The sequence below is a fragment of the Hyaena hyaena genome, unplaced genomic scaffold, assembly GCF_003009895.1.
Source record: "Hyaena hyaena isolate Hyena2069 unplaced genomic scaffold, ASM300989v1 scaffold_241, whole genome shotgun sequence".
NCBI classification, from domain to species: domain Eukaryota; kingdom Metazoa; phylum Chordata; class Mammalia; order Carnivora; family Hyaenidae; genus Hyaena; species Hyaena hyaena.
The window spans coordinates 501,333-524,382 of NW_024080875.1; the positions used below are offsets into that span (position 1 = coordinate 501,333).

Consider the following 23,050-nt stretch of genomic DNA (forward strand, 5'->3'; position numbering starts at 1 on the left):
ACAATAAATACCATGCATTAGTTATTTTAACTTTGTATCAATTTTTCAAACTTAAAATTTTTTGAGTTTTAAATAGATTTTATTGTTTTAGAGCAGTTTTAGGTTTCCAACCAAATTGAGAAGAAGGTACAGAGACTTCCACATAACTCCTGTCCCCCAGATGGGGGACCTCCCTCACTGGAGTGGTACATTTGTTATAATTGATAAATCTACAATCGATACATCATTATCACCCAGAGTTCATAGTTTACATTAGGGTTCATGCTTGGTATTACACATTCTGAGCGTTTTAACAAATGTCTAGTATAGTATTAAGCAGTTTAGTTTTGCTGCCTTAAGACCCTTGTGCTCCATCACTTTTAATAAAATTGTAGATAATGGACATTTCTTAGCTGTGTTTTGTTTCCTCTTGTAAACTAAAGCTGAGTTATAATTGCTCCACACAGCCAGGTACAGGACAGTGCAAAAGTATACTGAATAATTGATAGGACACATGAGCAGATGAACAAGATATGTTGATGGATATAAAAGACTGAAACTGACATGAGATTTTAATTTAAAAAAATTATTAATGTTTATTTATTTTTGAGAGACAGAGATAGAACATGAGTGGCAGAGGGGCAGAGAGAAAGGGAGACACAGAATGAGAAGCAGACTCCAGGCTCTGAGCTGTCAGCACAGAGCCCAATATGAGACTAACTCACAAACCATGAGATCATGATCTGAGCCAAAGTTGGATGCTTAACCAACTAAGCCACGTAGGTGCCCCTGCAATACATTTTTGCTCCATAAATTCTCTAGGCTCCAGGCTTTAATTTTTAAAGTTCTTAATATTTTCCACATTTTCTCCTGTGAACATATTTTATTTTTGTTTATTTTTCAAAGTATTTATTTTGAGAGAGAAAAAGAGCACATGCACACACACATGTGCACGCGCGTGTGCAAGTGGGGGAGGGCCAGAGAGTGAAAGGAAGAGAGAGAATCCCAAGCATGCTCCATACTGTCAGCGCAGAGCCCTCCATGGGGCTTGAACTTGGGAACCGTGGGAGCTGAAGTCAAGAGTCGGATGCTTGACCAACTGAGCCACCCAAACTCCCCAAACATGTTATTTTTATAGTCAGTAAATACATTTTAAAAAAATGTTTGTTTTATATTTAAGAGAGAGAAAGAGACAGAGCATGAGCAGAGGAGGGGCAGAGAGGTAGGGAGGCAGAATCTGAAGCAGGCTCCAGGCTCTGAGCTGTCAGCACAGAGTCCAGTGCAGGGCTTGAACTCACTAACCATGAGAGCATGACCTGAGCAGAAGTTGGATGCTCAACTGACTGAGCTACCCAGAAGCCCCTATAGTCAGTAAATAAACAACACCAAAGGTGACGTGTGTGTGTGTGTGTGTGTGTGTATGTATGTGTGTGTTTTCAAGGCCTTAAATTTGTTCTTTATTCCTCAGCCCCTCCACACTCACTAATTCTTAGCCCTAATTCGTCTTTGCCAGTGAGCACCAACCATGTTATCTGTGGCAGTAGGTACTGAGGTTTTCAGATAGTGTTTACTTGTATAATTGTTAAGGGCACAGACCCAGACCTAAATGCTTGGGTCTGTATCTAAGTTCCTCACATCTCACATCATAGTTGTGTGAATTTGTACAAGTTACTTACTTCTCTGTGCCTGCTTTGCCTCATCTGTAAAATGGGTGAAATGATGGTAACATACTTACTGGGATTTGTGAGGATTATCTGAGTTAGTGCATGTTAAGCACTTAGACAATGACCAACATGTAATGTCTGCTTGTAAGTGATAACTCTACAGTGTGTTAGGGTACCCAGGATTAGCCCAGAGAAGTTTCTGTTACAATTAAGCACTGTCAAGGGTCCCTTTGTGCCCTGCCCTATGCACTGCTACACCATATAGTGACCTGAGGAAGTACAATTCTGACAAAAGAAGCTGCATTTTCAATTTTTATGCACATTTAACTGTAGGCTTCTGCTACCTTTTAAACTAAATTTCTCTTATAATATGATAAACACATTAAGAGTCATTATTTTATTAGACTTAAAGATTGCTCCTTCGATCCCACTTTTGCCCTTTTATGGCAACAGCAAGCTGTAACAAGACCAGAATGTAAGTTGAGTCACTGCTGAAATTGTCTAGTCAGAGAAGGTCCAGGCAGGTCTTATCACCCTAAATCCCAGCTTATCTTGGCATGGTGTATGAGAATTTGTATGATTGGAGGTTATCATTCTCACAGTCAAAACGTCAATCACTAGATCCTCCATTGTTAGAGAAATGTCCAATGTTGTGACTTCTTCCAATTGCAGTCAAACCTGAAGTTAAGTCTTCTTTAGTTATTATTATGCTACTGTTAGCTTGGGGTTTCCTCAAAGTTCCTACACTGAGCAGTGTTTAATTTGGTCATTATAAAGCTCAAAACAAAATGGTCCTATTTGCAAATAATGGCTGATGTGTTCCTTCACAAAAATGACTTCATTCAACAAATAGTTTTGAGTAGCCGCTATCTCTTGGCACTAAGATAGGTGCAGGGGTACTGTGGTGAACAGGCTGATGAAGATTTCTCTCTTCATGGAGTTTGCAGTCTGGCCAAGAGTCAAAGACTGACTTGTGAATCAATAATGTTCAGTGCCTCAACACTAAGAGATAAAATAAGAGCCCATACCCTAAATATTTTTTGAAAAGCCCCTGGGTTATTTCCTGTGATTCTAGGTCATATCTCAACTAGGAAGGTCTAATCAACTCTCTTTGCCTTCCCATTCTCTTCACCACCCTCTATTTCTGGATCCTTCTTTGCCCCATCCTTCTTTCCACTTCCTGTTCAAAATCTGGGGATAGTGCCTTTGATTGGTGGATATTTTAGTCTGGGCTCTCCAGAGAAACAGAATTAGTAGGATGTATATGATTTTTTGTAGGAATTACATAAGGAATGAGATTTATTATGAGGAATGTGTCCGTTGTAGAGGCTGAGAAGTCTCAAGATCTGCAGTTGGCAAGCCTGGAAACCCAAGAATGCTGATGATATTGTTTCATTCCAAGTCAGAGTCCTAAGAACCAGGAAAGCCAATGGCATTAAGTCCCAGTCTGAGCCTAAAGGTGGGAGAAGACCGATATCTCAGCCTGAGGAAGGTCAGACACAAAGAACACATTTTTTCTACTCCGCCTTTTCATTTTATTCAGTCCTTCCCTGGATTGGACAAGACTCACCACCTTTGAAAGGGCAGTCTGTTTTACTCAATTCATGGATTGAAATGTTAATCACATCTAGAAACACCCTTACGGGCACACTGTCACAGGCATACCCAGAACATTGTTTAACCATGTATCTGGTAGCCTGTGGCCTGGTAAGTTAACACATCAAATAAGACATCACAGTGAGCCATCAAGTGCCCAAATTCTAGCTGCAAGGGAGGCTGGGTTAATAAATATCTGGCCTTTTAAGTTTATTCAATGAAAGATGGGCTCTGTGTCTTTAAATGAGAGATTCCTCTAACCTGTAAAGGAAGGGTTAGATACTGGGTCATTAAAAAGAATGGTATCTGTTTCCTAAAATCTAGAATCCAGTTTTCCTGATTCCAAGTCTAGTGCTTTCTTCACTACATCTTGGTTGTTTCTTTTCCCCCCTTTATTTTCAGAAAACAGGCTGGTAGGGTGAGAGAACATGGAGAATTCCATTCTTGACTGTGTATTTAATTATCTCTACACTGGAGCAAATGCCATCAACCGATTTTTTTTTTTTTCATGGGAATTCAAGCCCCACTCTCTTTGGCAGAAAGTCCTAACTATTTTTGGAAGTTGGAAAAAAATTCAGAGAATCTGGTTCACTTTTGGTCATGTACAGTAATGTTATTTTTATGTATCTAGGACAGTGACATGGTCAGTGCTTATTTTTAATTGGCTTTCTGGGGACACAAGGGTGGGGTATGAGGTCAGGAACAAGACAGGGAAGTCACTCACAGTTGGCTGAAACCCTGTCCCTTTGGTCTGTCCTTTGTCTTATAAATCCTCTTCTCCCTGAGTGCCTGAGATTGCTTCCCTTCAGAGCCTACCAGGCCTCTCTCTATTTTTTCTACTTCCCTTTGATTCCAACTCGAATGTTGTCCAAGGGTTGGCAGAAAGTGCTCTAATCCAAGAATCAGGACACCTGCATTTGAGTTGTAACTCTTTCACTTAATCCCTGTTAAATGTTGGACAAGTTACTTACTCACTTGGAATCTCAGTTTCTTAATCTGTGAAACAAAGTCACTGGGTTAGATAATGCTTAAACAAAGTACTTTTGGCTGAAAATCATAATATCCAAGTAAAAATGACCTTAAAAATAAGAGACATATTATGTCAAATAAAAATTTTGGATTTAAGATTATTTCGGAAATTGGTTCAACTGCTCCATGTTAAAATCAAGGATGCAGGCCCTTTTGTCTTACTGTGCTGTCATCTTTAGCTTGGTATCTCTCCTGATGGTTGCATATGACTATCATGGTTTGAGGCCACAAGAGCATTACTTCCTTATGAGTTCTTTTTTTTAAATCCGGGAGGAAGCGTTTCATAGAAGACCTCAGCAGACTTATCCTTAGATTCCATGCCATAGTCCCAAAGGAAGTTGGAAAGTGACTATCAGACATTTGAAGCCTCCATAGAATGATGTCAGGCTCTATCAATGGGGGTAAAGACCTGCAAAATCCTTTCAATTTCCAACATTTCTTGATGTTCTTTAGTGAATATAAGGATCAGACTCTGACACTGCTACTTGAGTGTTGGGTCTTTAATGATTTTGGAAGAACAGTGGTCTCTTTCTCCTATGAAAAGGTACATGGAGTGGATCTTGGTGGTACTCTTCAGAAAACTTTTCATGGAGGAAGTAATGAATTGCCTGTTTTGGGGGGGTAATTTCCCTTTATAAAATACAGAAACATTTAGATACACTCAGTATATGCTTCTCATGAAGTTTGTATTTTTTCCTTATTTCTTTCTGTAGTGCATCCTCATCATGTGGCAAGGTTGGAAGTATCCCATTTACTCTGACCATAGATTGGGTTCTCTAGAAGCAGACACTGAAACAGGGAATAAAACCTGTAGTTTTTTTTTTTTTTTTAATATTTTTATTTATTTCTAGGAGAGAGAGAGAGACAGCGTGAGCAGGGGAGGGTCAGAGAGAGAGAGGGAGATACAGACTCTGAAATAGGCTCCAGGCTCTGAGCTGGCAGTCAGCACAGAGCCCGACACGGGGCTCGAACCCATGAATCGTGAGATCATGACCTAAGCGAAAGTCGGACGCTTAACTGACTAAGCCACCCAGGCGCCCCAAACCTGTAGTTTTTCATAGTATAATTCTTCTACTGAGACTTGCAATCAATTCCAAATGGCAACTTTTCTTACTACTGATAGTTCCAACACCATAGTGTCTGCAGATCATATGGCCTGAGTGGCAGGGTTACTTTTACCATAAGCTGGACTTGCTGTACAGCCCTTTTCCATTCTAGGCCACCCAGAAATCTGGCAGCCTTTTGTATAACTCAATCTGTAGGCTGGCAAAGTATCCTTGCATGTGGATATGTTGTCTCCAGAACTTCAAGAGGCTCACCAGGTTTGTGCTTCCTTATTAATGGTGTGGTATGGTCCTTTTTCCTCCGAACTTGTCCACATCTTCAGACAATGGTTTGGAGCTGAAAACTGGCTCAGGTCCAGAAATTGGGCAAGGACTGTGACAATTTATTGGGATGAGTGCTCGCAACTTCCCAGTTATCTGTCCTTAACTTTCTCCTAGTACAGGTTGAATAGTATTTTTGTCTGCCATTTATTATTTTGTTCCTTTGGGTGCTGTGCTTTGAGTTAGGCACCCTAGACTGCCACCTCAGTTTTACGGATTCCTGCAATGACTGTAAACTGCTGGGTTCTAGACTGTGTGTTCTGGAGCCCTGTTTTGCTGTCAGTCAGCCCAGTTCTGTAACGGTATCTCTCACCCTGGTCAGCCCTGGCCGACAAAGGGGAGCCAACATTTTTTTTTTTTTCTCCCCTTCTCACTGGTGTATACCATATGGCTTTACAAATTGTGTGTACTTTGGGGTTTCTATGGAACACTATCTTCTGATGGTCTTCTGGCCGTAAATAGTATATCCATTCCAGTATGGCCACTTCCCCGAGCTCTTAATCCCTTTATCCACTATCCACCATGGTAATTCTGGCATTTGAACTTCACTCAGCATGTCCATCCCTTTTTCCAAACTTCTGAGATCTATTGGAGTAGTGAGTTTACCATTTCCTAGGGTCTTCTCCAAGATGTTAAATCCTAGATCTCAGAAAAACAACCCTAAGTACACACACTATTCACTACTTGATTTTATTTTCCAGTCCCTTAATAAAGTACCCTCAGAATCCAGTCCTACATATCTTTCCCTGGACCTACTGGTACATACAGGTAGTTGTTAGCAATCTTTTGTGGTGTGGTCCCTTTCCTCCTTTATTAGTTTGTTACCAAGGAATATTTGGATCGTACAACTCCTTGTCTCCCATAGTCCCTAACCTGTTGTTTGTTATCCTATATATCGAACACAGTGACATCCCTGGGATAAAAAGTTGCTGATATATATTAAGAGTCCGGAGCCTCCAAAAGGGGCCATATCAGTGAAGATAGATTAGGGAGTGTCTTGGTAACATAACCAAATTTACTTGCCTAATGGAACACAGATTTATTTCTTGCTTACATCAGAGTGTAACTCAAACCATATAGTTTTTCTTAGCAGCTCATCTTGAAGGTATCACTCAGGGATCCAGTTGGACTTTCCTCATTCCACTATGTTATCTGAATACATGATTTCCCAGATCACCACAAAGTGGGAAGAGGATGCTAGACTATTGAGGGAGATGTTTTTAATGACAAGTGAAACAAGTGGTTTCAGTACCGTCATCTGTATTCCATTAGTTCCCATCTATGTGTAGAGAAAGAGCACTTTCTGTATGATCACAAAAAATGGTGTAGTGAACATTTAATGTTGTCTTTGTAACAGAAATCAAACCCCAGTTCCCTGTGCCCCCTCTCCCAAAAGCAACTTCTTCAATTCCACATTTTCAAATGCTTGTTTTTGATTCAAGCCCCAGACATGACCCTTTGAATGCCCTTAATAATGACTGAGAGATTTGGGTGATCAGGTTCAATGTGTGAGTGGGTTTGTGGGTGACCATCTCTGAGGGAATTCCAAAACTAAGTATAGATTAATATAATTATTTGTGTGTTCTCTAAATACCACCTTCATAGTCAGTTGAGACTCTATTTCCTCCAGTCTACCTAGAGTAAGACTCTGTGTCTACAAGGTCTAGTACTAATGCTTCGTGTTCCATAAAGCCTCACTTAGGTGCCTCCTGAGGACTGTAGCTGAAAGAATGATTTGTGAGCACATATGAGACTGCACCTCCTTTGTGGTTTCCCCAAAATAGCTGCTGAGGGATGTACATTTCAGGCAGCCAAATAGTTCATGGGAGCAGGTGAAGCAAAAGCAGGATTTGTGTATTCTTGATTTTTCTGTGACTTTTTTTTGGTTTGGTTAAGTGTAGGAACATTTGAACTATATTAAATTGTTTTTTTTTTTTTTTGGTGTCTTGTTTTACCATTTTAAGTCTTTGTACTTTGTAGTATTGTAGTTAACTGTTAAGATTTTGGAGTCAAAGAGGCATGAGTTGAATCATAGCTCAGGCACTTAGTATCTTTCAGTAAATCATTTACCCTTCCTGAGCCCAGTTACTTTGTTAGTAAATTGGGGATAATAATACCTACCTAAATGGTGGTGGAGAAAATAAGGTAATATATATAAAGGGCTTTGTACATTATCTTCAGCATAACAGTTTAATAATGACATACACATTATAATTATCTTCCCACCTCTATTTTAGGCTATAAGGTAGGGATAAGACTTTATTCATTTTTTAGATCACTCACCATGGCTAGCATAGTGTCATGAACATTATGGACACTGAATCTTTGTTAAGAGATTTTAAAGTAACTTTAGTAATACTTCAGTTTCCATTAGTAGCATAAACATTTTGAACGTTATTTAACAGCATTGTTGGTTTTTTATTGACTTAATTCTTGATTGCTTACTAAGTCCCCTTTGTGAACTTGTTAGAAAGCATGATGCAAGACAGTGAACTGAGGTTAGGGTGAATGGAGTGAAACCAGTGACAGCCACAGACACGCAGCTGCAATTTGGCCTCATTAGCACAGTGCCCTAATTAAGTGCCAAGTAGTTATTATCAATAATTCAAGTATCCATAATGAGCTAATTGCCTGAGGAAGGGATGGAGGGTCCAGTGACAAAGGTAGAAATAAGCAATAGCAGAAACTCACTGTTCTAATAAAATGGATCACTCAATATGAATGCATGCTGTACTGTAGAAAGTTTTAAAATTTCGTTTCTACCTATAATTGCATGAAGCCTTAATAACAGTGGGGCTTGCCCTATGCTTCTGTCAGAGTATCTTTAGTTCTATAAATCAAAATCCAACAGAAGTTTTTCTTACAGAACAAAGACCAAGAAAACATGGCAACTGTGGTTACAAATCGATTCAAAGTAACACATTTAAAAAATAGGTATTAAATTATAGAGCACTTTCTATCATACAAATATAGACCTAACAATCTAATTGAAAGAAGTTAAGAGTTCTACTTGTAGACATTAATTATAGATGAAATGAGTGTACTGCTGGTTAGGGTAAAATGTGCAAGTGGATCAGTATTCAGAATTTATTTTTAAAAACCAACCAAGAGGGGCACCTGGGTGGCTCAGTTGGTTAAGCGTCTGACTTTGACTCAGGTCATGATCTCATGGTTCATGGGTTTGAGCCCTGTGTTGAGCTCTGTGCTGACAGCTCGGAGCTTGGAGCCTGTTTCCGATTCTGTGTTTCCCTCTCTCTGGTCCTCTTCTGCTCATGCTCTCTCTCAAAAATAAAAAACATTAAAAAATTTTTTAAAAAGTAAAAAAACCAACCAAGCATATGTCAAAAACATATTTTTGTAACTAAAACCCACCATGGAAAAGCTGTTCTAGTAAACTTTTCTTTCTTTCTTGCTGCTGGTATTTAATATTCACTGTCATTATCACTCTCCTAATTAACTCCTCAGATATATCAACAATATGGATAGCAAATTGGACTGAAAAATTTTTTTTTTTTTAGTGGGATAGGAGTGAAGGTTGGTGGTAGGTAGAGAGATGGAATATGAGCCTGGATCCTGAAATCCCCCAGAACCACTGGACTGGAAAACACATCAGGTTGAGAGTATTCAAATCTTAAATTTGTCTACTGATTTAACTAAGTTATCTAAACCTTGTGTACCTCCATTTCTCCATCTATAATGTGGAGTTACTTACAGATTTTACTAATACCACAGGAATTGCTAGTTAATAAATCATGTAGGGTATGTGGGGAAACTTTGTTAAGGTGTCTCTTAAGTGTTTTCTCTACCCAATACAAAAGACCTTGTACATACCCCTTACCCCAGCTGTTCCTTCTTGTTACCCAGATGGCACCAGTAAAAATCTCATCAGCATCACTGGAACAAGAGATGCCACTTCTGAGTAGTAAGAATGAGGGTTTTAAAAATACAATGTAACAAAAGAAATTGACACCAAAGATGAAAAGTGCAAAGCTATACTACAAACATGAATTCTTGAAACCGTACTGTTAGATATTTATTCAAGATCTGGGGGTCCAGTTTTGGGATGTGGGGAGGTAAGGAGCTACTTAGCTCCTCCGTTGAAACTTCATTGTAAATATGGGACTGGAGCATGGAAATACCTGCTAAAAGATACCAGGAAGGATGTTGACAAAGAAATCTTGCCAACTAAGCCACAGGGACAGGGAGGGGACCCCCCCCAGCCCAGTGGTATCTGGCATAACAGTGTCCTCATTGGAAATACCTAACTAACTCACAGATGTCAGCAATCTCTGCCCATGTTCCCTTTCACCTGAGGCTATCTGGAATGGCAGATACCAGACCTGTCTTCTTGGGGCTCCTGGCATTTCCACTGTCTACCAGATGTGATAATTAGGTGATTGGCTGATTAAGCACTGGCTGTGAATCAACTAGGTCAGGTCTGTCTTTGGGATTCCTGGGTTCTTCTAGTCTCATTTTCCTAACCTTCTTCTGCAGCTACCCCCCCGCCCCCATACTCATGGTTACTGTCATCTACCATATGACAACATAGAGGGACAATTTTTCAAATGAAAATGGCATTTCAGCACATAACATTTGATCATCAGTCAAGAGTCTTCATTCTGGTAGGCCTTCTGCTTAGTAACCACACTACAGAATTGCATAGCTATTGTCTCCTAGAGAACACAGTTTACAGATGATGAATTTTTATGGGAGCTGTAGTCTCCTCCGCTTGTTCTCAAGGTGTGAGCCACAGACCCCTGGGATCTCTCTAAGACTTTTTCTGGGAGTCAGCCAGGTGAAAACAGTGTTTATAATAGTAAGAGGTTATTTTTTATTTGTGTTGACATTTGCACAGATGGCACAAAAGCTGCTAGTGCCTCAGCAGAAATAAAGGCAACAGTACCAAATTGGACTAGTTGTAATTGGGTGTATTCTTCACCACCATGCAATGGGCATTATTTTTAAATATTCTTTGTGATGAAATTGATGTTTAGTTCATGAAGCCCTTCTGCTGTAAATTGAAACACGTCATCTTGAAAAGAGGAAGTTACCCAAGTTTTTAAATTTGGAATCCTGTCTTTACCTGAAGGAATGACTGGCAAACCGTGGATATTTAAATTTGGGTGTTTGGTGGACATTTTCTTTAAAATTAACAAAAAAAGAGGACTTCTACTTTCAAGAAAACAACTGGCAGTATCTTTGCCAGTGTTAAAACCTGAGATTTCAAACAATAATTAAAATTCTAAAAAACTGTGTCTATCACTGTGAGTTTGATATTTTCCTATTTAACAATTTTTTATGAGGTTAGTGTTACATTAATAAATATTATATGTTAGTGTTATTATAATCAACAAAGGTAAACTTCTGTTCTTGTAAAAAGAAATATGTTGGGGCGCCTGGGTGGCTCAGTTAAGTATTTAACTTTGGCTCAGGTCATGAACTCGCGGTTCATGAGTTCAAGCCCTGCATCTTTGCTGACAACTTGGAGCCTAGAGCCTGCTTCGGATTTTGTGTCTTCCTCTCTCTGTTCCTCCCCAGCTCCCACCCTGTCCCTCTTTCTCTCTCTCAAAAATAAAGATTAAAAAAATTTTAAAAAAATGTGTCAACATTTGGAAGATTTTCATAACTCTCGTCAACTAACACTTTCCAAATGATAGTTCATTACATTATAACAAGGGTAAACGATCCATTAAAGTGCAGAAGATAAATGGATTTTAGTGTAACTATGAAAAATTTGTTGGGGTGCCTGGTTGGCTCAGTTGGTTAAGCGTCCGACTTCGGCTCAGGTCATGATCTCACAGTTCGTGGATTCTAGCGCCGCATCAGGCTCTGTGCTGATAGCTAGCTCAGAGCCTGGAGCCTGTTTCAGATTCTGTATCTCCCTCTCTCTCTGACCATTCCCTGCTCACGTTGTCTCTCTCTCAGAAATTAAAAAAAAAAAAAAAAATTAAAAAAAATTTGTTGTTAGGGTTTTGTTTTAGATTCCACATTGCAACTAATTTTTAAAAACCTATTTATTGTGTTTCGGTACAGTATCAGAAAAGAATATTCACAATTATCTGCAAAGGTTATTAAAATGCTTCTCTCTTTTCAACTGCATATGTGTCTGAGAGTGGATCTTTTTCATATACTTTAACCATAGCAACCTATCAGAGCAGATTGAATGCAAAAGGACTCAGTTGTCTTCCATTAAGGCAGGCATTAAAAAAGATTGACAAAATTTAAACAGTGCCACTCTTACTAATTTTTCTTTGTTTTGGAAAATATAGTTACTTTTTGTTAAAATACATTAACATATGGTTTTTAATGAATAGATATTTAAAATTTTTGTCATTTTTAAGTTTCCAATACAATAAATATAGATAGAACCTGCATAAAAAGAAATTATTTGTGGTCTTCATCAGTTTTTAAGTGAAAATCTCCCAAGACTGAAATATTTCAAGGGCACTAGTCTACTAGAATAATTTGTTGAATTCTGTAGGGTAATCGTAAAGTTTGGAAATATGGCAGGTATACATAATAAATGATAACTGTATTATATTTTGATACATGGTGTGTTCTTTGTGTTCTCACCAGCAACGCATAGTTCAGTGCTCTGTGCAAAATTACAACGAACCTGTGCATTAACCAAATATCTACATAAATCTCTGCACATGAATATCAGATAAGTGGCCTCAAATGACTTGTGACTCTGCTTTTCGTTAAGTACACCTGTACCTTTAGCACAACTCCAAAGACGTAATCAAGGGGGTTCAATCTGTGGGGGGGAAACGTATGTTTCATACCTATTGGCCATTCTGTAGTTCTGACCCCATTCATGATGAAGTCCTTAGCTTTGGCATAACTTCTTATGTTTGTGAGGTGAAAGAAGATAAATAAGAGAAATGTACTTTAGATCCTTTATAATTAATCACCTTGATTAATGTAATAATTGTTTTCCTTCTCTTTAATTCTTTGGTAGTTTGATTTGCAGTTACTAATTTTAAAAGAATCATCACTCATTCTTCTGTATCTTTAGGAAGCCTTGTGGTCTCTTGATTTCTTCTCTCAAGTTAAATATATCTTAAATGCCTTCACGTCCTGAGGAAAATATACTATGCCAATCCGGAAGAAAAAGAGCCATTTGGCCTCTGGCAACAAATTACCTTTGAATTATATTTTATTGAGAAATGTCTGTTTTAAATACTGACTTTGTCAGTAAAAGTTGTAATTTAAGACTGCAAATGGGATTGAAATAGATTGGGCTTTCTGTTTTCTGACTTGACAGTGTCTATATCCTTCAGTCCTGCCTTCCTCTGATCCACCCAGAGTGTGAGCTCTCTAGCACTGGCACAGTAAGTAGATGATTCTTGAATCAATGTGACCTCTTTTGGAGCCATTAATATTTTGTATGTATATACAGTCTTTCTATTGCTGATGAAATATCAAGCCCAGGAAGTAAGTGTCTAGTTTTTGTGGAGGGAAATAAGTCATTTGGGAGGGAATTCAATTACCTTAGAAATGAAAATGTGCTGCTTTTTCCCAAATGCAGCTTTTTGTTTTTCAGGCTTGTATTCCAACTGGCCATCCTTCAAAAAGAAATCTCATGACACCCCTAGATTTTAGCTATGCTGCTAACTAAGTGGGCAAACTGAACCGAGTGATTCAGTAGACGCATTAGTGATCTTCTGCTTAAATATTGCAGATTTCTGCCAAATAGAATGGTATTTCTTTCTTGACAGTATTAGCCAGTAGGCCCATATGTTTCTAATGACTCCTCCAAAGGGATTGAATAAAGACATAGAGGAGAATACTTGTTATAAGCAAGGGACATTCTTTGAATTTACTGGAGTTCTACCAAGCAGTTTGGAGCAGTCCTGTTTGATACTGTTTACAATGGGGAGTAGTAATAACAAAGTTAGCAAGTGAGCGTCATGGTGAAGGACAATATTCTGGAGTCAGAAACTGCCACTTATGTTGTGACTTTGGACCTGTTACTTAATTTTCTTAGTCTGTTTTCTTAACTGTTAGTTGGAGATGATAGTATGTGTCTTATGGGGTTGTTATAAGGATTCAAGGAGATAATCCATGAAAGTAAAGCATGTAGAGCAGCCCTTATCACAGAGTTAAGGCACCATAAAAGTTAGCGGTACCTATGTATGTATTATTGATATAACTATTGCTTTCAGAGAGTTTGGAATACAGATTCCAAAGAACCAATGTGTCAAAATTTTCAGTTTGGACTGAAGACAATTCATGTCTCTGAAATGATAGGCTGATGAAAGATTAGTGAATGCTTTGAATACTGTACTCTTATGTTATTTAAAACAAGCTCAACAGTGGGATAATTATGCTGGGAGTCTGCTTATTCCTAATCACCTATACTTATGTAGGGAGCCATACTGCTTGATTTCAAGGAGGAATTTGATGATTTGACAGTTAACGGGGATATAGAGGATTTCTTACATTTTAGCAATGGGGTGGATCACATTTGTACCAATTCTGGGAGCACTGTATCTCCTGAAGCTTTTCCCCCCCCCCAGTGAGAGTGAGAGAGGGCAGAGAGAGGATCATAGGAAGGTTCTACGCTCAGTGTGGGGCTTGACCCCATGACCCTGGAATCATGACCTGAGCTGATCACAAGTCTAGGATGCTTAACTGACTGTGCCATCCAGGTGCCCCTGTATCTGCTGAAGCTTTAATTCAGTTAACTAGAATGGCCTCATGAGGCCCACCATACAGACCAGATTCTAGACCATTCTGGCAAGAAATCTTGTGCAAGAGGCTTTTTTAATTTTAGGCAATTAATCAGTCATTTTATAGTGGGTGAAATTATTAGCTTCCAACCTAGGATTATCCTGGAATTTACAAAATAAAAAGAGACTAAGGACTGTATAATTAAGTAAAATAACTTCCCATCCGTGGAAATTTGTGCTATAGTAATTCCTATTTCACAACTCATTTGGGGAAGAGGGATTAATATGTCCTAAACTATGCATTTTTTATATATTTTGATAGCTGAGTCAAAGTTCCTAATTCATATTTTTAACAGAGGTGTAGTCTTTGTGAAATACTTTCAGTAATGGTTCGCCTTTCATTGTTATATTGCTGTATGGTAGTTTTTATCACACAAATTATAAGATGATGAATTTTCATTTAAGAATACTCAAGCCTGGCTTTAGCTCTTTATCATCTAGAAATACATAATTAAGACAATTTCAGATGAAAGATAGTACATGTAGAATACTATAATTCTTTAGATCCTTGTTATTCAAAGTGTGTTTATGGACTGGCAGCATAGGCATCACCTGCGAGCCTGTGAGAAATGGAGATTCTCAGGCTCTCTCTAGACCAACTGAATCAGAATCTGCATTTTAATGAGATCTCTGGGTAATTTGTATTCACTTTATATTTGAGAAGCTCTCTTGTAGAGCAAAAGAGACTAATCAAATAATTTGAGAGGTGACCTTCAGCCTTCAATATCTTATCCCAGAGTCTCATCATTCTGAGGGTCAGAATAATTTTGTGAAAACTTTTCTTCAGAACTTACCACAAATTAACAAAAATTAAGCTGAGGTATTTCAAACATACAAAAAATACAGAAACTAATAGACTATCTGTAAACCTACCACTGAATTTAAAGAGATACTAATCTTGGCAGTTTGCCATTTCTGATTTACCTCATTCTCCACCTACTGAAGAAAAAATTTTATTGAGATGAAAGATATAACATTAAAATTACCATTTTAACTTCTTTTGAGTATACAATTCAGTGACATTAAATACACTCATGTTGTACAGCACCACCAGTATTCATCAGCAGAACTTTTTCATTATTCCAAACTGAGATCATGTATCCATTATACAATAACTGTTAATTTCCCCTTTTGTTAGACCTTGGTAACCACTATTCTACTTTATGATTTGGCTATTCTCGGTACCTTGTGTAAGTGGAATCATACAATATTTGTCATTTTGTGTCTGGCTTATTTCACTTAACATAATGTTTTTCAAGAGTCTGGCTTTAGCCATGACTGTAGCATGTATCAGAATTTCATTCCTTTTTAAGGCTGAATATATTACACTGCACGTATATATAACATTTTGTTTATCCATTCATCTGCTAACAGACATGGGGTTGTTTCTGTCTTTTGGCTCTTGTGAATAATGCTATTTGTTGGTCTATAAATATGTTTTACTCCCTCCTTTAACTGTTTTTGAGTATATATGCAGGAGTGGAATTGCTGGATCATATAGTAACTTCATGTTTCATTTTTTCAGGAACCACTATATTGCCTTCCATACTGTCTGCACCACTTTACATTCCCAAAAGCATTGCCCAAGAGTTCCTGTTTCTCCACATACTTACCAATACATATTTTTGTTTGTTCGTTTTATATAATAACCATCCTGATGGATGTGGTATCCCATTGTAGCTTTGATTTGCATTTCTTTAATAATTAGTGATGTTGGACTTCTTTTGATGTGATTGTTGTCCGTTTGTATATCTTCTTTGGAAAATTATCTATTCAAGTCCTTTACCCATTTTAAATTGGGTTGTTGTTTTTTAAGATACATTTATTTTTAAAGTTTATTTATTTTTTGAAAGAGAGAGAGAGAGAGAGAGAGAGAGCTAGCTAGCTAGGTCAAGCAAGCCGGGAAGGGAGAGAGAGAATCCCAAACAGTCTCTGCACTGTTAGCACAGAGGCTGATAGGTGATTCCATCTGACAAACTGTGAGATCAAGAGTGGGATGCTAAACTGACTGAGCCAACCGAGTGCCCTGGGTTGGTTTTTTTTTTTTTTTTTTGCTGTTGAGTTGTAGGCATTCTTTATGTATTTTGGGTATTAATTCCTTATCAGATATATGATTTGCAAATATTTTCTCCCATTCTATGGGTTGTCTTTTTACTCTGTCAATAGTGTTGTTTGATACACAAAATTTAAAATTTTCAAATCTGATTTATTTTTTTCTTTCATTGCCTATGTGTTTGGAGTCACATTTAAGAAACCTTTATCAAATCCAGTGCCTTGAAGCTTTTCCCTTATATTTTTTTCTGAGAGTTTTATGATTTTAGCTTTTATGTTTATGTCTCTGATTAATTTTGAACTAATTTTAATATGTGGTGTAAGGTATTAGTCCAACTTTATGAGTCATTCTTTTGCATGTGGATATCCAGGTTACCCAGCATCGTTTGCTGAAAAGACTGTCTTTTCCCTGTTGAGTGTTTTTGGCACCCTTGTCAAAAAGCATTTGACAACATATGCAAAGTAGAACAGGTTCTGGACTTCCTGTTTTATTCTACTGGTCTATATGCATGTTTTAATGTGAGTGCTATATGATTTTGATTACTCTGAAAAAAACCCATAAATCTATCTAAAGGTTTAAAAGAATTATAGGTAGAGCAAAACTCTCTTTTTTCTCTTTTTATCTCTAGAGGTGACACCATTTGTCAAGTTGATATGTGTAATTTCCATGAATGCTTTCATTCATTCATTTGTTATATTCTTGTGTATACCCATTTATAATTTCTTTTGTATGCTTAAAGTTTTTACTTAAATACTGGTGCCATGATTAGAATGTGTCTCCCTCCTGCATTTATATGTAGAAATTCTAAGCACATAGGGTGGTAGTGTTAGGAAGTGGGGCCTATAAGAGGTAATTAGGTCATGAGGGCTCTCATGAATGAGATTAGAAGAGACTCCAGAGAGATCACTTGCTCCTTCTACCATGTGAGAGCACAAGAAGTTTGCAGTGTGTACTGGAAAGAATGCCTTCACCAAAACCTGACCATGCTAGTACCATGATTTTGGATTTTCCAGCTTCCAAAACTGCAAGTAATTTCTGTTTATAAGCTACCAACTCTGTGGTAGCAGCCCAAATGGACTTAAACAACTAGCATACTAAACATAAATTTTTGCAATTTGCTTTTCTCTTTCAACAATATATTTTGAGATTTATCCATCTTGAAATGTGTACATTCAGTTCATTTGTTTTATTTGTTATATAGCATTCTATTGTATTTACATTGATTGTGAGTATTTGAATCCATTTCTCCAGTGAGGGGTGGTTGTTTGTTAACTTTTGAAAAATGTCAAACAGCATTGCCCACAAACATTTTTGTATACGTGTAAGAATTTTTCTAGGGTAGAAAACTAGAAGTAGAATTTTTGGTGTTATAGAATATGTTGGGAAATGATAACTTGTAACAGTGTAATCTAAACATTTAGGACTTAGGTCGATATAGGCAATTAGAGGCTATTTTTTTAAAATATCACTAGTTAATTGGTTAGATTATATGTGTCATTTCCAATAGATTTATTCTAAGGATGCTGTTTTTATTGTAAAAATGTGATGATGGATGAGTTTGACCATCTGGTGTCATCACTTAGTTACATGGCTAAAATCTTTTAGGAAGCAGGTTTTCTAATGGATCACTGCCAGCTCTGACCTTAAAACCTCCCAAATTATTTTGTCACTGTTAGACAACTTGAGACCCTGATACTTTGAAGTTAATCAAGTTGGTTTCAGACACATGCAATTATAAGTACAAAGATATCCTTAATTTTTTAAAATAGTTTTTTATTTTTAATCAGGAACCTGCATTGTATGGAGAGAGATGGAGTGTTATAGAACCAGATAACTCAGAGGCTATTATTAACTGAAATCAGTTAACTTTCTAACTTCTCCATAAATGTGTTTGGCAGAGGGAGTGCATGAAGAAAATATCTTTTGAAAATAAAATAGATATTCAAAAGCTAAGTCATTCAGATTGCTAGAATAAATCATTGCTGATCCCATCAACTACTCAGGCTGTTTGTCATCCTAGAAATAGGTAGACCTGTCCATGATACAAAAAGCTATCAGGACATGTGTCCATTTGAACCAGAGAACCAGTATCCTAGCAAGGTCATTGCTTTGAGCCAGAAGGCTTGGAATTGAGTCTTGGTTCTGTCACTTACTATTTGGTTGGTCTTGAGTAAGTCTCTCAGCTTGTCTGAATTCTCAGCTTTTGATGAGATGGTACTTGTAACAGTTGTTGAAGAGCTGTAAAACCTGTACATTGTTATAAACGTTAAAGGTTCCCTCACAGTCACTGAATGCCCAGGTCCTGAGCAAAAGCAAGAATGGTAGCATTTGTTAAATAGTGATTGTGTTTTTAATAATAGGTATGTAATGTCATGTTTTACTCTTTCTTCTCTTGATTCCCTCTTTTCTGTGAGATTATAGTTTTTGCCCATTTTAGTTTTGCTGACTATGATGCAACTCCTGGACCTAACTTAAGCAGATTGATAAAGGATTATAGTACAAATTGAGGCAATGACCTTGAAAAAGCAATCTGTCTGAGTGGTAGGGCTTATTTTATTTTTTGTTTTGGCTGAAGTTTAATACGTTGTTTCAATAAAACATTCAAGAACTTTTAGATAAAGGCAGTTAAGAATCCCCAACGGTTCATTTTATGAACTGTGCTCAGATTATATACTAGTTCTAGGGTTTTGTATCAAGGCACAGATTGTGATCCTGACAAATAAATATAAAATGTATTAATCCTGGAAGATATTCATTAGATGTGATGAACAAAAAGCTCTCTTAAAATGAGCAATACAGGGCACCTGGATGGCTCAGTCAGTTGAATGTCCACCTCTTAATTTCAGCTCAGGTCATGATCTTGCAGTTCATGGGTTTGAGCCCCATGTCAGGCTCTGTGCTGATGGTGTGGAGCCTGCTTAGGATTCTGTGTCTCCCTCTTTCTGCCCCTCCTCTACTTGTACTCTTTCTCTCTCTCAAAAAATAAATAAATATTTTAAAAAATGAATGATGCATGCCTCATATGAAACATGACAAAAGATAAAATGTTCCATTGGGATGTTTTGATACAGCTAGTTTGGAGAAGTCAATTTTGCCAACCATCCTCCCCCAACCACACTCACCAGCAAAATTCTTTGATTCAAAACAGGATTTCCTGTATGCTGCCAGAAGCATCTGTGACATTTTTTTTTGACAGTTCGTCTCAAGTTCCCCATTTGAGCCTTTTAGTCTCTTGCACGCATTTTTCACAAACCCCAGGTGTGGTATGATTAGGCTGTGCCTTGCAGAAGGGCATCTGGTCATAGGGAAGAGTGAGAGCTGAAACCAAGCCATGCACCTTCGCATCAGTTTGTGTGTGCTTGAAAGGGGTGCCTTTTCCTCATTTGCATAAGGTGCTGTTTGGCTAGAGAAGACTCTGTCATCTTCCTCAGTGTCTTATTTTCCCTATTCTCCTTCATGACTTGTTTTCCATTCCTTGGCCTTCAAGCTGCTTATAACCACACATTGGCCACATCTCCTTCTAATAACCCTTTCAGCCTCTGTGCCTCTCCAGTTGTCCCACAGGCCACTTTAAAGCATCCTCACTGTCTTGTTTCCAGAAAACCTCTTCTAACTTGAATATCTTTTATAAGATAGATTCAAGTGTATGTTTTCATAGTGTCATAAAACAAATTTCACTGGTTTGATGTATTGATTTTTGTGACTATAAAAAAATTAAGAGGATGAAAGCTAGGTTGAGTTGAAATGTAAAATTATCAAAAGCAAAACAGGAAACAAATGTTTCTTGGCCAGCCATTTCCTACTGAGGCTCTCTGTGTAATGTGGTCTATGAAGAGTTCACTGTTCAGCCTTAAACAGATTGAAATGATCCATGGGGGGAAATCACACCGAACCCAAGGGCTGTGTGGAAGTGATGTGAAACACCAGGCCCCTGAGCTGCTGTAGAAAGGCGGGTTGTGAAGGCTTATGTGTCTGTGTTAAAGGGAAGTCTTTGAAAGCTATCTTTCTAACAGGATAAATGTGAAAGCCACTGGGGAGGGGGGAAAAAAAGAAGCACAAAACGGCCACTTGAGCATTGCTTCCTGCCCATGGAGCTCTAACTCTTTGCTGACAGTTATTCTTAGGCCTTCTTTGGCTTCAAAGGTTTCCTCTTTTCTATTTTTGGTAGCAGAATATGGATTTAGATCTGCATAGTCCCTCTCAACTGCTAATCCATGCCCTGAAGAGAGTAGGGCTGCTGTTTTCTGTTAGCTATCAGTTCTCTTTTCAGCACCTCCAAATGATTTTTAATATTAAGGACACAGATTTATGGGAAGGAGTCATTGAGTTTTCAAACTGATTTGTAGTCTCTTAATTTGCACATTCCTTTCTCCAGCAGGGGCATCTCAGAGATCATCTCAAGTAATGGGGCCTGACTTTTGTGATGAGTGAAAGAATCCAGGTTGGTAAAACAGATGGCCATCAAATGACCAAAAAGTAAGCAAAGATGATTTGTACTGGAGTAACATGTAATAGATTAAGCACAATTCCATTTTGGAAAAAAATAATTGATGCATATGTAATCTAAGTTTAGTTTAATCTATATAAACTCCACCAAAAAGCTGTAAGCTATCCCAGACTGGAATGCTGAAGACCCTGGCCCCTGCAAAGGATAATCCATTGCGCAGAGCAAGCATTTTTAATTTTATAGGTGTTTAATTTCATGCCCTCTGATTCTGTTTCTTGAGTCGCTTCTGTTTTGCCTAATCTCATGACTGCCTTACTTTACTGACCCTGTAAGAACAGTTACCTTGCAAAGGCTGTCTTCTGTGTCCAGATACCTCAACATTTTTAAAAAAGAGATATTAAACGTTCAAATCCTCACATAAAAATATATGGCTTCCCCCCTGAATGTAGAATTGAAAATCAGAAATGCCACCCCCTCATACCAGCGGCCTCTGCTCCGTGCTCTTAATTAGGGTTTCCCTCTTGGCTTAAAAAAAAAAAAAGTGACAGTCTTATGCTTGAGAAGGATTATTGAGGGAAGGCATAAATTGAAGCATCAAGGGGTCACTGCACCTCCTGGAGGTTACCCATACGTTTCTATCCACGAAAGCGTCTAGTTTGAACTTCATAACCCTCTAGAAACCATGAACCCCCACTCTACAAATATTATATGTATGCCATTGATTTTATTTTGTTTTACAAAGAACAAAGTGAATGGAAGTGTACTGGAATTGGAGGAGGGATAGAACTTTGAGAATTAATTCTAGGCACTTTGCAAATGGATAATTGGCAAGAAAAAGCTCAAATCTAGGTCATCTATAGGGTTTTCAGCCCTGGGAGTGTCTTTAAATACATTGTACATAATGGTTTGGAGCAGCAGACAGCATTGTCTGCTAAGTGGAAGTACTGACAGTGAGCTAAAAAGCTACATAATAGAGTTAAAAAGAAAGCCTCCCTTAACTTTCCCCCAGAGCATTTTTACCCTGCTGAATTTTTTTGGAGTTTTTTAAATGTGTCCCAGTGTCAGACTTGTTCAGAAAGAGAGCGTTGTGTCTCCCAAGGGAATGATGATTTTCTTTCTTTCTTTTTTTTTTTTTTTTAGTGGAGCAAAATGCTAACTTATAATAGACTAGCTTTTTCCGTATAGAATATGTTCTCCCTCAGAATTCCTAGGCAAATATTCAAACTCCTGGGTTGGGAAAGGTTAAAAGGAACTGGAAAAGTCTATAGTGGCTCTTTCTGAGATGCACTCCAACACTTGGCAGGATGAGGTGTTCATAGCAGGTGCTGGATTTGCTATAAATGGACAATTTATAAACAGATCTGACAACTGGGAAAACAGAGCAGTGGGGAATGCTGGCATTCCAGGGGCCTGTGGTTGATTCCCTATCAGTTGGTCCTCAGCATGGAATTATTGATAGCTGCTGCTCTGAAAGAAGGCCAGTTGGCCGATGCATAAAAGGGCTGTACCTTAATTCATGCCTGATCTACTGCTAGCTATTTTAAATAGGTCAGTGCAAATTAGCTTCTTCAGGCTGGTACTTCCTTAATTAGCAATTTAATTTGCAAAGTCTTCTTCTCCCTCCTCTAAGTTGACTTAACTTTATTTTCTCAACGTGTCTGAAATGGGGGAGGACAGAGACCTGAGAGAAGTATTACCAAAACAAAAGAGGAACCTAACAGCAGTGGGGGAGGATTCAGAGCAGCATTTAGTGCCCATGGACAACACAGAACTTAGCTAAGGCAAGCCTGGTGTGCAACTGAGACTAACATTTTTGGCTATGTGTCCTAGGGGAGAACAGAGCAGGGCCGTTGTGCACTGAGCCCTGGGGGAGAATCCAGAATGTGCAGCAAATGAGTCTCAGTTTTCTTTTGCTGTTTGTAAAGGGCTGCCAGTACCGTAGGACGTTCCTAAGACCCCCTCGGCAAAGTCTACTTTTGTAGTATTCTCATGGTGCATTCTAATGATCACATCCTTCATTTTCATTGTTTTTATTTATTTTTTGGACAAGATTCCCCCCAACCATAGAAAAACAAAGAAATGGTTCTTGTGTGGATGGTATTGGATAGGATTCCTCCATATGTATCTGCAGCCTTGCATTGGTGTAGTTCTGCTCAGAGCTA

The 23,050-nt window shown here is 38.1% G+C and overlaps 1 pseudogene; it reads right to left on the minus strand.

Annotated features, from left to right (window-relative positions):
- The window catches only part of LOC120239940, a 36,283-nt pseudogene that overhangs the window by 11,618 nt on the left and 1,615 nt on the right, over positions 1-23,050 (minus strand).